The sequence below is a fragment of the Pelophylax lessonae genome, assembly GCF_965119305.1.
Source record: "Pelophylax lessonae genome assembly, chromosome: 7".
Classification (NCBI taxonomy): Eukaryota; Metazoa; Chordata; class Amphibia; order Anura; family Ranidae; genus Pelophylax; species Pelophylax lessonae.
Genome location: NC_138774.1, coordinates 107,692,673 through 107,706,686, shown reverse-complemented (window position 1 = coordinate 107,706,686; position 14,014 = coordinate 107,692,673).

Here is a 14,014-nt window from a genome sequence, read left to right as displayed (position 1 = left end):
TTTCTATATTTTCTATAGGCAATTTGCTTGCCATATACATCTGACTGAACCATTATTATCCTTATAGCATCAAGATTTTAATTTAGATCATTCTAACTGCAGTATGATCGATCTATTTTCTAATCTTAGGTCTTTATACAATTTTATGTATAGATCCCCATGAGGCTGATTTCAGTCCATTGTAAATGGTGCAGTTGTGATGTATTCTTAAAATAAATTAACTAATTAGAAGTTTATTTTACCAAAAACAATCTTGACCTCTAGCAAGTCTTGGTGCATGGTGTAACAATTTTTGTCAATGCATTTTTTTTAAACATTGTGTTGTGATTGTGAACATCTGTTGGCTGAGAGAGGTCATGTGTCAAATATGTCAAATTTTGTTTCCATATTTTGTGAGCTCATGAGAAGCTATTAATCACTTTCCAGAAGTTATTGGTTTTGGTTACTTTGATATTCTATAATAATAATATCCTTTGATTACCTGTGTGATACGTGTTATTGAATTTTGTTCTGCATTTTGTGTTTATTACCAGTTATATTTTTGACATTATTCTGCACTGATTTTATTTATTAAATATATATATTTTTGCACAAAATTGTATTCCTCTTATCTTCAGGTTAGCACCAATAAACGATCTTGGGTTTTTGTTGATTTATGGAAATAAGTTGAGAATCTCCTTACTTATAGATCCTTGCTTATTTGCATAAATAGACACTGTTGATCAGAGCAGTATAAACATTCTGACAACATACATACAGTATACATGTACGCCAGGTGCAGGTATTGGAGAAGAAAAAAAAAAAAACAGGACAATTGTATGCAAGTATTTACTGATCATTATGCAGGGACTTTAGTGCTAGAAAAACATACATAAAAAGATCAGTAAAATTTGTAGGCCTGTGTAAATGTAGTCTTAAAATACTGATATGCATGGCCACCTAGGCTAACATAGAACTACATTTAGAGGCATAAAAAAAGCATGCTATACACCTGTAAAAGCAGCATTTTGTATGCCGTGTACATGAGGCCTCAGACTGATTAACCGCTTAAGGACCACCCCACGTACATATACTGCAGCAGGGCGGCCCTTAAGTGCAAAATCAGGTACATGTACATTTTCTTCTTCTTCAGCTCTGGGGCGCAATTGGACACAGCAGGAGCCAATCAGCGATCCGGTGGATGCAATGCCTGCCGGGAACCCGGCGATCGTTCATAGGGAGGCAGAATGGCGGTCTGCCTATGTAAACAAGGCAAACCACCGTTCTGCCAGAGAGGAAAATGGAGATCTCGTGTTTCTGCTAAGCACTTATAGGAAACACATTTAGCCCTTTGATTGCCCCTGGTGTTACCCTCTTCCCTGCCAGTGTCATTTATACAGTAACGGCATTTTTTTTAGCACTGATCACTGTATTGGTGCCACTGGTCCCCACTGGTCACTTAGTGTCACTGCAATGTTGCAGTCCTGCTAAAAATCGCTGATCGTCGCCATTACTAGTAGAAAATACAGTATCTCACAAAAGTGAGTACACCCCTCACATTTTTGTAAATATTATATTATAACTTTTCGTGTGACAACACTAAAGAAATGACACTTGGCTGCAAAGTAGTGAGTGTTCTGGTCACAAAGAGGGTAAAACCTTCTGGAGCGGAAGTGGTTAAATGGCTGTAGCTGTTATTATTTTCTTTTGTGTTTGGTGGTGTTATTTCTCCTTATTTAGCACACATAAAATGTTTTACTAGCGGTATAGAACCATTACATGTTTTACATTTGACAATGAATATGCTGATACATTTTACAAACTGATTTTGATTTATATTGCATTAAAAGGTCAAATGAGTGTTAATTTTTTGCAATTACTTACCCTGTTTCCCCGAAAGTAAGACATCCCCGAAAATAAGACCTACTTACAGTTTTTCCTCTCGCTGAAATATAAGGCATCCCCCCGAACATAAGACCTTCCCGATAATAAGGCCTCACCCGAACATAAGGTCTCCCCGATAATAAGGCCCCCTGAAGCTACCGTAACATTGGTCTCTGGACCATAGCGGCAGGCGCCGCAGCGCAGCCGGAGCAGACAAGAAGTGCGAGGTCTCTTTTAATCAAAGAGCCTGCGCCGCCGCCAGGACAAGCTGCCGCCTGCTGCTCACTCTGCCCTGATGGAATCTGGCTGACTCACAATTAGACAGTGAGTCGCTCGGGGCAGGAGTCGAGCACATTATGTAGACACACAGGGGTCACTGAGGTAGGGGGGAAATGTCTGATAAAGGGGTGGGGGGCATGTCTGGTGAAGGTGTCCACTGGCACAGAGGCGGGGGGAGTGGGATCACTTAAAATGGCACAGGAGGATCAGAGGGGGCAATCAAAATGACACAGGAGGATCAGAAGGGGTTACTAAAATGGTAATCCCCCTCTGATTATCCTGTGCCATTTTTATTCCCCCTCTGATCCCCCCTGTATCATCCCCTCCCCCCACCCTGATACCCCACTACTACCGTACCGTATACAGGTAATACATTTCCTTTTTTTTTGTTCAACAATAAATGTGTACCATATTCTTCTTCATGGAAAAATAAGACATCCCCTGAAAATAAGACCTAGCGCATCTTTGGGAGCAAAAATTAATATAAGTCTTATTTTCTGGGGGAAACAGGGTACTTACTTACTTACTTTAATGTGTTTTAAAAAGTAGAGACATATTTGAAATATTTGGGGCTCTCAGTGGAAATCAGGTTCACTGCATTTGGAATTTGTTTTAGAACGTTGGCTTTTCTAGCCATCTACACTGCTTTGTGCGTTATATAGAAAGGCAGAAAGGGAATGAAGAAATTAGAACATATTGAGGTTGGTGAAGTTATATGAACCATATTTAAGTGTTATCTGGCTCATCTACAGATGTTAGTGTAGAGGGTCTCATGAGCTTAATTTTTTTTTTTTTTAGGTTACAGGATGGAAAAATCAGAAAGGCGTTACGTTTGGCAACTGTGTATTGTAGAGACAAACAGGAAATTCTATACAGCTGCCTTCTTAAGAAACAATGGAGGACCTCATACATTCCAGAATTGCATTGTTATAATTGTTCCCTTAAATCACAGCAGTGGGGTTTTCCATGTTTTCCACAATATCCAAGGGCTGTTTGTTCTAAAATAGATACAGTCAGCCTGCTCTAGGATTTTCTTCAAGAAGTCTGAACTCCCTGATTCTCAGCTGCTTGTCTGGGAGTTAGTCACTTCTTTAAACCATGTCAAATTGACAGAAACTTTCCAGCAACCAGGAACACTAAAGGCCACTCAACTGTTCCTAAGGCCTTGTTTCCTCATTGGCTAAAATCCTAAATCTCTTCTGTCAGTGAGGCAGGAGCAACGAAGTGACACCTTGCTGGTTGGTTTGACCAGCAAGTTACAGATGCCATAGGAGTAAGTTAATGCTATTTTGGTAATTCTGCTGATGACAACTTGCTACGAGTGACATGATCACTAGTGTGACATAGTTATGTATGTATATATCCTAGCAATGCCTATCTGAAAAAAATGGAGGCATATATTGGTGATAAGAGGTTGCTAAAGTAAAGTCTGCATGTTTCTAGAGCAGTCCCACGCCCAGTTAATTTAGGGTTCATTAAACACTACAAGGAGTTCCCTTGCTGTGGCCACTCTGGCTATTGTACAATATGAATGAACATACTCTCAATAAACTCTAAAATCTGTGAGTGGCAGACACTCCGGCTCCTGTTTGGGCTCCATTAGGAGTGTCAAAATGCAAGCAAGGCTTGGACATCTTCTAATTACTAATGTGCATCTGCCTTTTTAAAGAATACATATAGTGTGAAAAAAAGTGTCACTAATGGTACTCTTCTGAATGAAAATATGGGGACATGCTATCTGGCACAATTAGCTCTAAGGGAGTTATGATTTAACATGCCGCCTGCCTGAATGGCAATAATAAAACTACATTTTTTTACAGAGTGGATCCATTTTTTATGGGGGGGGGGGGGGGCAAAAGGATAGCTTTAAATCTACTCTAAATAGAGTCTATCACAAAGTGAAATAATCTGGATCTGGAACCTGGACCACAATAAAGTCAATCACACCAAGGCTGACCATAAAAAATAATTAGGCCTAGGAATTAGAACTTTAATCTACACTTGTGTATTTCATGATTTTATATGATATAAAATTATAATTTCATGCTAGTGTTTCTGGAGCATTGGATTAGTACGGAATGCAGGTCAGTTGTAAGTCCCCAATCACCTTTCTGAGGTGGAGGGGTTATAGTTCATTTGTTGAGGGAAAGAGAAGGGGGGGGGGAGACCACAGATTGCTAGAAAAGCCCAACAGTTTCCCAGTCATTAGTCTTAATAGTAGAAACATTCAACTCATCCTCTGGAAAACCTTGATCATAGGGATGGGCTGTGTGTTCAAGCTGTTTGTGTGTTCGCCGTACACACAAACAAATGGGGCGCTCGGCGGGAAGTTTGCCCGCCGATGAGCGCCCCATAATGCACTGTGCTCATGCAGTGCATTGATTGCTTATGATTGGCCAAAGCATGCACCTGACCTGTATGCTTTGGCCAATCCCAGCACAATGTACTGTGAGAGCCAGCCATGATTGGCCAAAGGCAGAGTGCCTTTGGCCAATCATGGCTCAGGGGCTAAGTCCACACCCCACACTATTTAAGGCTGCTGCTTACACAGCAGCCATGTATAGTGTGTGACAATAGAGATTAGGCATGTACTGTAGTTAGTAGATTGTGAGTTCAGTCAGTTTAGTGCACAGGTATACCCAACTTTTAAAATGTATGGATATGTTGTTGTCCTGGGTCCCCTTTTGATGCTCTCCAAGTTTGGTGTCCCTGTCACGTATGGTTTGGGAGCAGTGCCACGTCAAGCTGACCAAGATTTCCTATAGACACCAATGAGCACTGAAAGCTGAAAATTGGTTTTGGCAAGAAGGGGGTGAAAGTGCCCTGTATTTAAGTGGTTAAGGGGAACCCTATGACAGAATTAAAAAAAAAAGGTATGGGGTCCCCCCCCAAGATCCATACCAGGCCCTTTGGGTCTGGTATAGATTTTAAGGGGAGCTCCACGCCAAATTGAATTTAAAAAAAGCAGCGCGGGGTCTCCCCTATACCAGATACTTATTCGAGCATGCAGCCTGGAAGGCCTTAACTATACCAGGTCACTTGCCTTCAACATGGGGAGGGTGCTTTGGGGTGCCCCCCAAAGCACCTTGTCCCCATGTTGATGGGGACAAGGGCCTCTTCCCAGCAACCCTTGGCTGTGGTTGTGGGGGTCTGCGGGTGGGAGGCTTATCGGAATCTGGAAACCCACTTTAAGGGTGGGGTCCCCCGGCTCCAGCCCCCCCATGTGAATGGGTATCCAGTACATCGTACCCATACCCATTCACCAAAAAAGTGTGAAAAGTAAAAACCACAAAAAACAGGAGTTTTTGGCAAGCCCTTTTGTTAAAAAGAAAAAAGAAAAAGTGTCCCTCGCTGTAAATCCATCGTCAATCAAGAGGCCCGCTGCAAAAAGAGCCGCAAAATAAAAAAAATTAAAAAATGCTTCGCTTCCTAAGAGGCTACCTGCTGTATGCCCGCTCTTCGGCTTTGACAGTTCTTTGTATAGGCAAGGGGTGGGGCCACCCTGGTACACCACCCAGAGGCACCGCCCATTCTAGCGTCACATGCTGTTGAACGATGTCAGAAGGGGGGCGGTGCCACTGGGTGATGTAACCAGGTGGCCCCGCCCCTTGCCTATAAAAGAACTGTCAAAGCCGAAGAGGGGGCATACGGCGGATAGCCTCCTAGGAGGCGAAGCATTTTTTGCAATTTTTCTATTTTTCCGGTCGGTGGGCATCGTGATTTACGATGGATTTACATCAAGGGACGATTTTTTTTTTTTTTTTCTTTTTAATAAATGACTTGTCAAAAACAGTTTCCTGTGGTTTTGACTTTTTTACACTTTTTTGGTGAATGGGTATGATACCCAATACCCATTCACAATGGGGGGGGCAGGATCTGGGGGCCCCCTTGTTAATGGGGGCTTCCAGATTCTGACAAACCCCCTGCCCTCAGACCCTGAGAACCACAGCCCAGGGTTGTCAGGAAGAGGCTCTTATCCCCATCAACACGGGGACAAGGTGCTTTGGGACCCCCTGGACCCAAAGCACCCACCACCCCATGTTGAGGGCATGTGGCCTGGTATGGTTCAGGAAAGGGGGGGGCACTCGCTCATTCCCCCCCCCCTCCTTTTCCTGTGCTGCCAGGCTGTATGCTCAGATAAGGGTCTGGTGTGGATTTTGGGGGGGACCCCACGCTATTTTTAAAAAAAATTTAAATCTGTATGCCAGGAGCCAGCAATATATTACAGCCGCAAGCAAGTTTTAAATGACATTTTTTCCTTTAGAAATGTCAGTATTGCTGCAGCAGGCTCCATACATTGTACAGATGCGCCACATTACAGGCACAATAAGGGGACCCCCAGGCAGGATATTTAAAGGAATTTTTCATTTTTATTGTTTCATTTTAAGCATCATTAAAATCTCTGCTCCTTTAAAAATGATTGTTTTAAAACAAAAATTTTGCATTGATACACGTCCCCAGGGCAGTACCCAGGTCCCCATACACTATTTATGGCAATAACTTGCATATAAGCCTTTAAAATTAAGGCTTTTGATTTTTCATGTTCGTGCCCTATAGACTTTAATAGAGTTTGCATGTTTGCTAGAACTTTTTCCCTGTTTGAGATGTTCTGATGTGAACCAAACAGGGGGGTGTTCGGCCCATCCCTATTTGATCATAATTTCTCCAATTTAGGGAGAACTTTAGGAATGGAAGTTCATGTGTTCATTACCATTTCCCTGTATCATTCTATTTTATTACACATGACTTAATTTCTGAACGTATTTGTTTTTTTTGTTTTTTTTCCAATAAAAGCTTTTATTGATAATTAAGTTACAAACAGAGTACTAATCAAAAAGAAACGGTTGAGTGAACAAGAAAGCAACATGTTTGCAACATGAGAATAAACAGTGTAAACTTTGGTAAGTCAGTATCTACGGTAGCTTAAGGATCAATCAACAAAAACACACATCATACTTAACAACCATGGTGTGACAGAAACCTAAAAAAGGTTCAGTCCCACCAAGTGACCAAGACGGTCAAATAGAAAGAAGAAGCAGGTCAGATTAAAAAGAAAGAAGCTAGAAGGGAAGAGAAGAAGGGGAGGGAGGGTGGGGGGGGGGGGTATCATAAATGCAGTTAGTCTTATATGTTCCTGGGGTGGTACAGAAAATATTGTAGTCTCTGGATGGAGAAAGACGTTAAGAGTCTAGAAAGTTTATGTCGTCTGCAATAATCATGCTATCTAATCAGCATCTTGATATGCCACACCCGTGAGGTGGATGGATTATCTCTGCAAAGGAGAAGTGCTCACTAAAGCCCCGTACACACGCATCGAAAATTGGCAGGGAATTTTCGTCCGACGACCGATCTGCCGATTTTCGGCTTGTTAGTATGATGCTTCCGACAACCAACTCTGACTTTTCGGCCGAAAAAAAAATCTGGTGTGCAGACTATAAAATTTTTGTTGGCCGTCAACATAACGGCCGATTTTCATGCAGTCAATACAGATTTAGACAGGGAAAAAATCTGATGAGCAAGTCTGGGCATGCTCAGTGAAGAAAGAACACAAAGAAAGCAAACCAACACATGACATAACTTCCGAAGTAGATTTTTGTTGCGTGAGAAAATTCGTGAGCTGTCTAGGCACATTCCAACCAACAAAACACAACTGTGGACAAAAGACGGACGATCGGTCGGCCGATAATCGTTGCGTGTGTACGGGGCTTTAGACAGATTTGGACAGATTTGAGAACAATATTGGAAAGAAATAGGCCTTTTGTGTACATTGAAAAAATCTTACAGTAGATCTTTGAGTTCAGCACATGAAAAATGGGGGCAAAAACAAAAGTGTTGCGTTTATAATTTTGTTCAGTATATTATATAGATGTGTTACAAATAGACTGATATATTTCAAGTATTTCTTTCTTTTAATTTTGATGATTATGGCTTACAGCTTTATGGAGATGCTGATTTCATTTTCCAGCAAAACTGTCCACACTGGCACCTGTCCACACTGCCAAAAGTAACAATACCTGATTTAATGATCATGGTATCACTGTGCTTGATTGGCCAGCAAACTCGCCTGACCTAAACACCATAAAGAACCTGTGGGGTATTGTCAAGTGGAAGATAAGAGACACCAGACCCAACAATGCAGATGACCTGAAAGCCACTATCAAAGATACCTGGGCTTCCATAACACCTTAGCAGTGCCACAGGCTGATCGCCTCCATGCCATGCCGTATTGGTGCAGTAATTCATGCAAAAGGAGTCCCGACCAAGTATTGAGTGCATACTATGTTTGCACCTAAATGGAAGGGGGTCTTTTGTGCTAGGGGAGAGGTTTATGGGAAGGCTGGAGGAGTTTTTAAACTAGGATTGAGGGGGGAGGGTGAATTAGATTATAATGGGGCAGACATGTCAGACAGGGGTCAGCCCCTATTGGTGGGTGGATTGGGGAAAGATGGGGGGAGAGTTATGGCAGAGGATAAGAAGGTTCCCATGTTACAAACAACCATTGGAAATGGTACTATTTGTACCAAAATTAAAAATATGCAAAATAAGTGTGCAAAATGTGACAATGATTTAATGTGTTTGTTCATCAATGCCAGAAGTCTGCCAAGCAAAATAGGTGAGTTGGAAGCTCTGGTGCATGAGGAGAACTATGACTTAATTGGTATTGCTGAATCTTGGCTTCATTCTTCATATGACTGGGTTATTAATATTCCTGGCTATGCTCTCTTTTGGAAAGACAGGGTAAAATGGAGGGTTGGTGGTGTCTGTCTCTATGTGAGAAGTGATCTCAAAGTGAGTGTGAAAGAGGACCTAGTTGATGGAGTTAACAACCCAGACACTGACTGGAGTGATGGCACTGCTGGAACAGTTAAAGGGCAAACATTTATAAACCTATTACAAGACAATTTTATGGTGCAGTTTATTGAGGCCAACTCTAGAAATGATGCTATGTTGGACCTGGTAATCTCAAACCATGCACAGCTTATTAATAATGTTCATATAAAAGAACATCTGGGTAGCAGTGACCATAATATGATTTATTTTAATGTTAGCTGTAAGCAAAAATGAATACAGGAAATACAAAAACACTTAACTTTAAGAGAGCAAATTTTCCAAGGATGAGGGCTGCTCTCCAGGATTTAGACTGGGAGGGAATATTGGCATCGATGAGCACAGAACAGAAATGGGAAATTTTCAAAAATACTTTATGCAAACTTACTGCAAAGTATATTCCCCATGGGTAATAAGTTTAAAAGGCTAAAAATAAAACCTATGTGGCCCACGGCAAACGTTAAAAAGGCTATAGATAAAAAGAAAAGATCTTTTAAAAAATATAAAAATGAAGGGACGCTATAATTGTTTTATTGTTACAAAGAATATAACAGAATATGTAAAAAGGAAATCATGGTGGCAAAAATTCAAAATGAACGACAGATTGCAAAAGATAGTAAGACAAACCCCAAAAAATTCTTCAAATATATTAACAGCAAAAAGGTTAGGTCTGAGCATGTAGGCCCTTTACAAAATAATCAGGAGTGGGTGACTGGGGACAAAGAGAAGGCAAATGTATTAAATACTTTCTTCAGCTCTGTACCAGATGGCATCCACCCACGCATCTTAAAAGAATTGAGCGCTGTAATTTCAAAGCCTTTGTTTCTAATTTTTAGGGACTCGTTAAGGACTGGAATAGTACCACTGGATTGGCGTAGGGCCAATGTGGTGCCTATATTTAAAAAGGGATCAAAGTGTTTGCCAAGTAACTATAGACCTGGTAGTTTAACTTCTATAGTCGGGAAGATACTGGAGAGTTCAATAAAAGACTACATAGAAAAGTTCTTGCTGGAAAAAAATGTTTTAAGCAATAGACAGCATGGATTCATGAAAGACAGAAGTTATCAAACAAACCTGATTTCTTTTTATGAGGAGGTAAGTAAAACCTTGGACAGAGGGGTGGTTGTGGACGTAGTATACTTGGATTTTGCAAAAGCATTTGACACAGTTCCCCACACACGGCTAATGTGTAAGGTAAAGTCTACTGGCTTGGAAAGATCGGTTTGTATTTGGATAGAAAATTGGCTAAAAGATAGAATTCAGAGAGTAGTGGTTAATGATTCTTACTCTGAATGGTCTAAGGTTATCAGTGGTGTACCCCAAGGTTCAGTGTTGGGACCCTAACTTTTTAATATCCTTATAAATTATATAGGGTCTGGGATTAAAAGTACCATTTCAGTCTTTGCAGATGGCACCAAGCTTTGCAGTGGAATAACTTCCTTACAGGATGTCTCCAACTTACAAGCTGACCTCAATGCACTGTTTCATTGGGCAACTATGTGGCAAATGAGGTTTAATGTTGATAAATGTAAAGTTATGCACTTGGGGGCTAAGAATTAGGGATGATCGAACTTTTGAAAAGTTCGGTTCGACCAGAACACCCGAATTTCCCAAAAGTTGGGTTCGGATTCCAGAATCCCATTGAAATCAATGGGATCCGAATTTCTGGAATCAAAAAACACAATTTTGAAGCCCTAAAACCCAACAAATGCCCCTAAAAAGTGCCAAGGGTTCTGGGTCATGCCCCTAAAAAGTGCCAAGGGTTCTGGGTCATGCCCCAGGGACTATGAATCAGGCAAAAAAAAGTTCTTAAAAATTGTTGTTTTTGATATATATATATATATATATATATATATACACAGGTCTGAATACTTTCCGTACCCACTGTATATACCTGTATATATATATATATATATATATATACACAGGTATATACAGTGGGTACGGAAAGTATTCAGACCCCCTTAAATTTTTCACTCTTTGTTATATTGCAGCCATTTGCTAAAATCATTTAAGTTCATTCTTTTTCCTCATGAATGTACACACAGCACCCCATACTGACAGAAAAACACAGAATTGTTGACATTGTTGCAGATTTATTAAAAAAGAAAAACTGAAATATCACATGGTTCTAAGTGTTCAGACCCTTTGCTGTGACACTCATATATTTAACTCAAGTGCTTTCCATTTCTTCTGATCATCCTTGAGATGTTTCTACACCTTCATTAGTGTCCAGCTGTGTTTGATTATACTGATTGGACTTGATTAGGAAAGCCACACACCTGTCTATATAAGACCTTCCAGATCACAATGCATGTCAGAGCAAATGAGAATCATGAGGTCAAAGGAACTGCCTGAAGAGCTCAGAGACAGAATTGTGGCAAGGCACAGATCTGGCCAAGGTTACAAAAAGATTTCTGCTGCACTTAAGGGTCCTAAGAGCACAGTGGCCTCCATAATCCTCAAATGGAAGACGTTTGGGACGACCAGAACCCTTCCTAGAGCTGGCCGTCCAGCCAAACTGAGCTATCGGGGGAGAAGAGCCTTGGTGAGAGAGGTAAAGAAGAACCCAAAGATCACTGTGGCTGAGCTCCAGAGATGCAGTCAGGAGATGGGAGAAAGTTGTAGAAAGTCAACCATCACTGCAGCCCTCCACCAGTCGGGGCTTTATGGCAGAGTGGCCAGACGGAAGCCTCTCCTCAGTGTAAGACACATGAAAGCCCGCATGGAGTTTGCTAAAAAACACCTGAAGGACTCCAAGATGAGTGGAGAAATAAGATTCTCTGGTCTGATGAGACCAAAATAGAACTTTTTGGCCTTAATTCTAAGCGGTATGTGTGGAGAAAACCAGGCACTGCTCATCACCTGTCCAATACAGTCCCAACAGTGAAACATGGTGGTGGCAGCATCATGCTGTGGGGGTGTTTTTCAGCTGCAGGGACAGGACGACTGGTTGCAATCGAGGGAAAGATGAATGTGGCCAAGTACAGGGATATCCTGGACAAAAACCTTCTCCAGAGTGCTCTGGACCTCAGACTGGGCCGAAGGTTTACCTTCCAACAAGACAATGACCCTAAGCACACAGCTAAAATAACAAAGGAGTGGCTTCACATCAACTCCGTGACTGTTCTTGAATGGCCCAGCCAGAGCCCTGACTTAAACCCAATTGAGCATCTCTAGAGAGACCTAAAAATGGCTGTCCACCAACGTTTACCATCCAACCTGACAGAACTGGAGAGGATCTGCAAGGAGGAATGGCAGAGGATCCCCAAATCCAGGTGTGAAAGACTTGTTGCATCTTTCCCAAAAAGACTCCTGGCTGTATTAGATCAAAAGGGGGCTTCTACGAAATACTGAGCAAAGGGTCTGAATACTTAGGACCATGTGATATTTCAGTTTTTCTTTTTTAATAAATCTGCAACAATGTCAAAATTCTGTGTTTTTCTGTCAGTATGGGGTGCTATGTGTACATTCATGAGGAAGAAGAATGAACTTAAATGATTTTAGCAAATGGCTGCAATATAACAAAGAGTGAAAAATTTAAGGGGGTCTGAATACTTTCCGTACCCTCTGTATATATATATATATATATATATATGTATATATGTATACCCCTAACCCAGAATCTGCATAGTGGGGTCACCCTGACATGGCAGCGTCAGTTCACCCTTAACTACACTACGGTCACCCTGACATGGCAGAGTTCGGTCACCCTGCCATGGCAGAGCCAGTTCACCCTAAACTACACTAGGGTCACCCTGACATGGCAGAGTCAGTTCACCCTAAACTATACTACAGTCACCCTGACATGGCAGCGTCAGTTCACCCTAAACTACACTATGGTCACCCTGACATGGCAGCGTCAGTTCACCCTTAACTACACTACAGTCACCCTGACATGGCAGCGTCAGTTCACCCTTAACTACACTACGGTCACCCTGACATTGCAGAGTCAGTTCACCCTAAACTACACTACGGTCACCCTGACATGGCAGAGTCATGTCAGTTAAGTGTCACCCTGACACTTAAAGCTATCCCTACAAAAACTAGATTTTTGAATCTAACTATAATGGTATATAGTACCCTAACTACACTGCATATCCCTTTCCTCACACTAATAATTGCAAAATGACACTGGAGCAACACAAATGCTTCCACTCTCTTCCACAGCCCCTGTATTACAGTGCTAAAGTTTTGGCGGGGCTATGTTATATACTGGGGGGCGTATTCACTCCTCATTGGGCTCTGGACCCCGTAGTCACTCCAATCACATTTTACTGATGTTTCTGGGCCAATCATGGGCTTTTAAAGCCCAGTTCCTGTCCCAATGCATTTTGGGCAGTTCTGGTGGCCGAATTCCGAACTTTTACCGCAAAAAGTTTGGAATTCGGCCGAATTTCGAACACCTAATGTTCGGGTCAAACCGATGGTCGACCCGAACCGTTCGATCATCCCTACTAAGAATATGCATGCATCATACATACTAAGGGGATTAGAACTGGGGGAATCCATAGCGGAGAAGGATCTGGGTGTTCTAATAGATCATAAGCTTAATAATAGCATGCAATGCCAAGCTGCGGTTTCCAAAGCAAGCAAAGTCCTTTCTTGTATTAACAGAGGCATGGACTCCAGAGAGAGAGATATCATTTTGCCCCTGTACAAATCATTAGTAAGACCTCATCTGGAATTTGCAGTTCAGTTTTGGGCACCAGTTCTTAAAAAGGATATTGGGGAACTGGAGAAAGTGCAGAGAAGGGCAACCAAACTGATAAGAGGCATGGGGGAGCTCAGCTATGAGGAAAGATTAGAGGAACTGAATTAATTCTCTCTTGAGAAGAGGAGATTAAAGGTGGATATGATAAACATGTATAAATACATAAGGTGTCCATATAGTGAACTTGGTGTTGAGTTGTTCACTTTAAGGTCAACACAGAGGACAAGGGGGCACTCTTTACGTCTAGAGGAAAACAGATTTTCCCACCTTTGGATAAATGTTTAATTGTACATGTTTTATTACATTAGACAGAATATTGTTTTCTTGCCA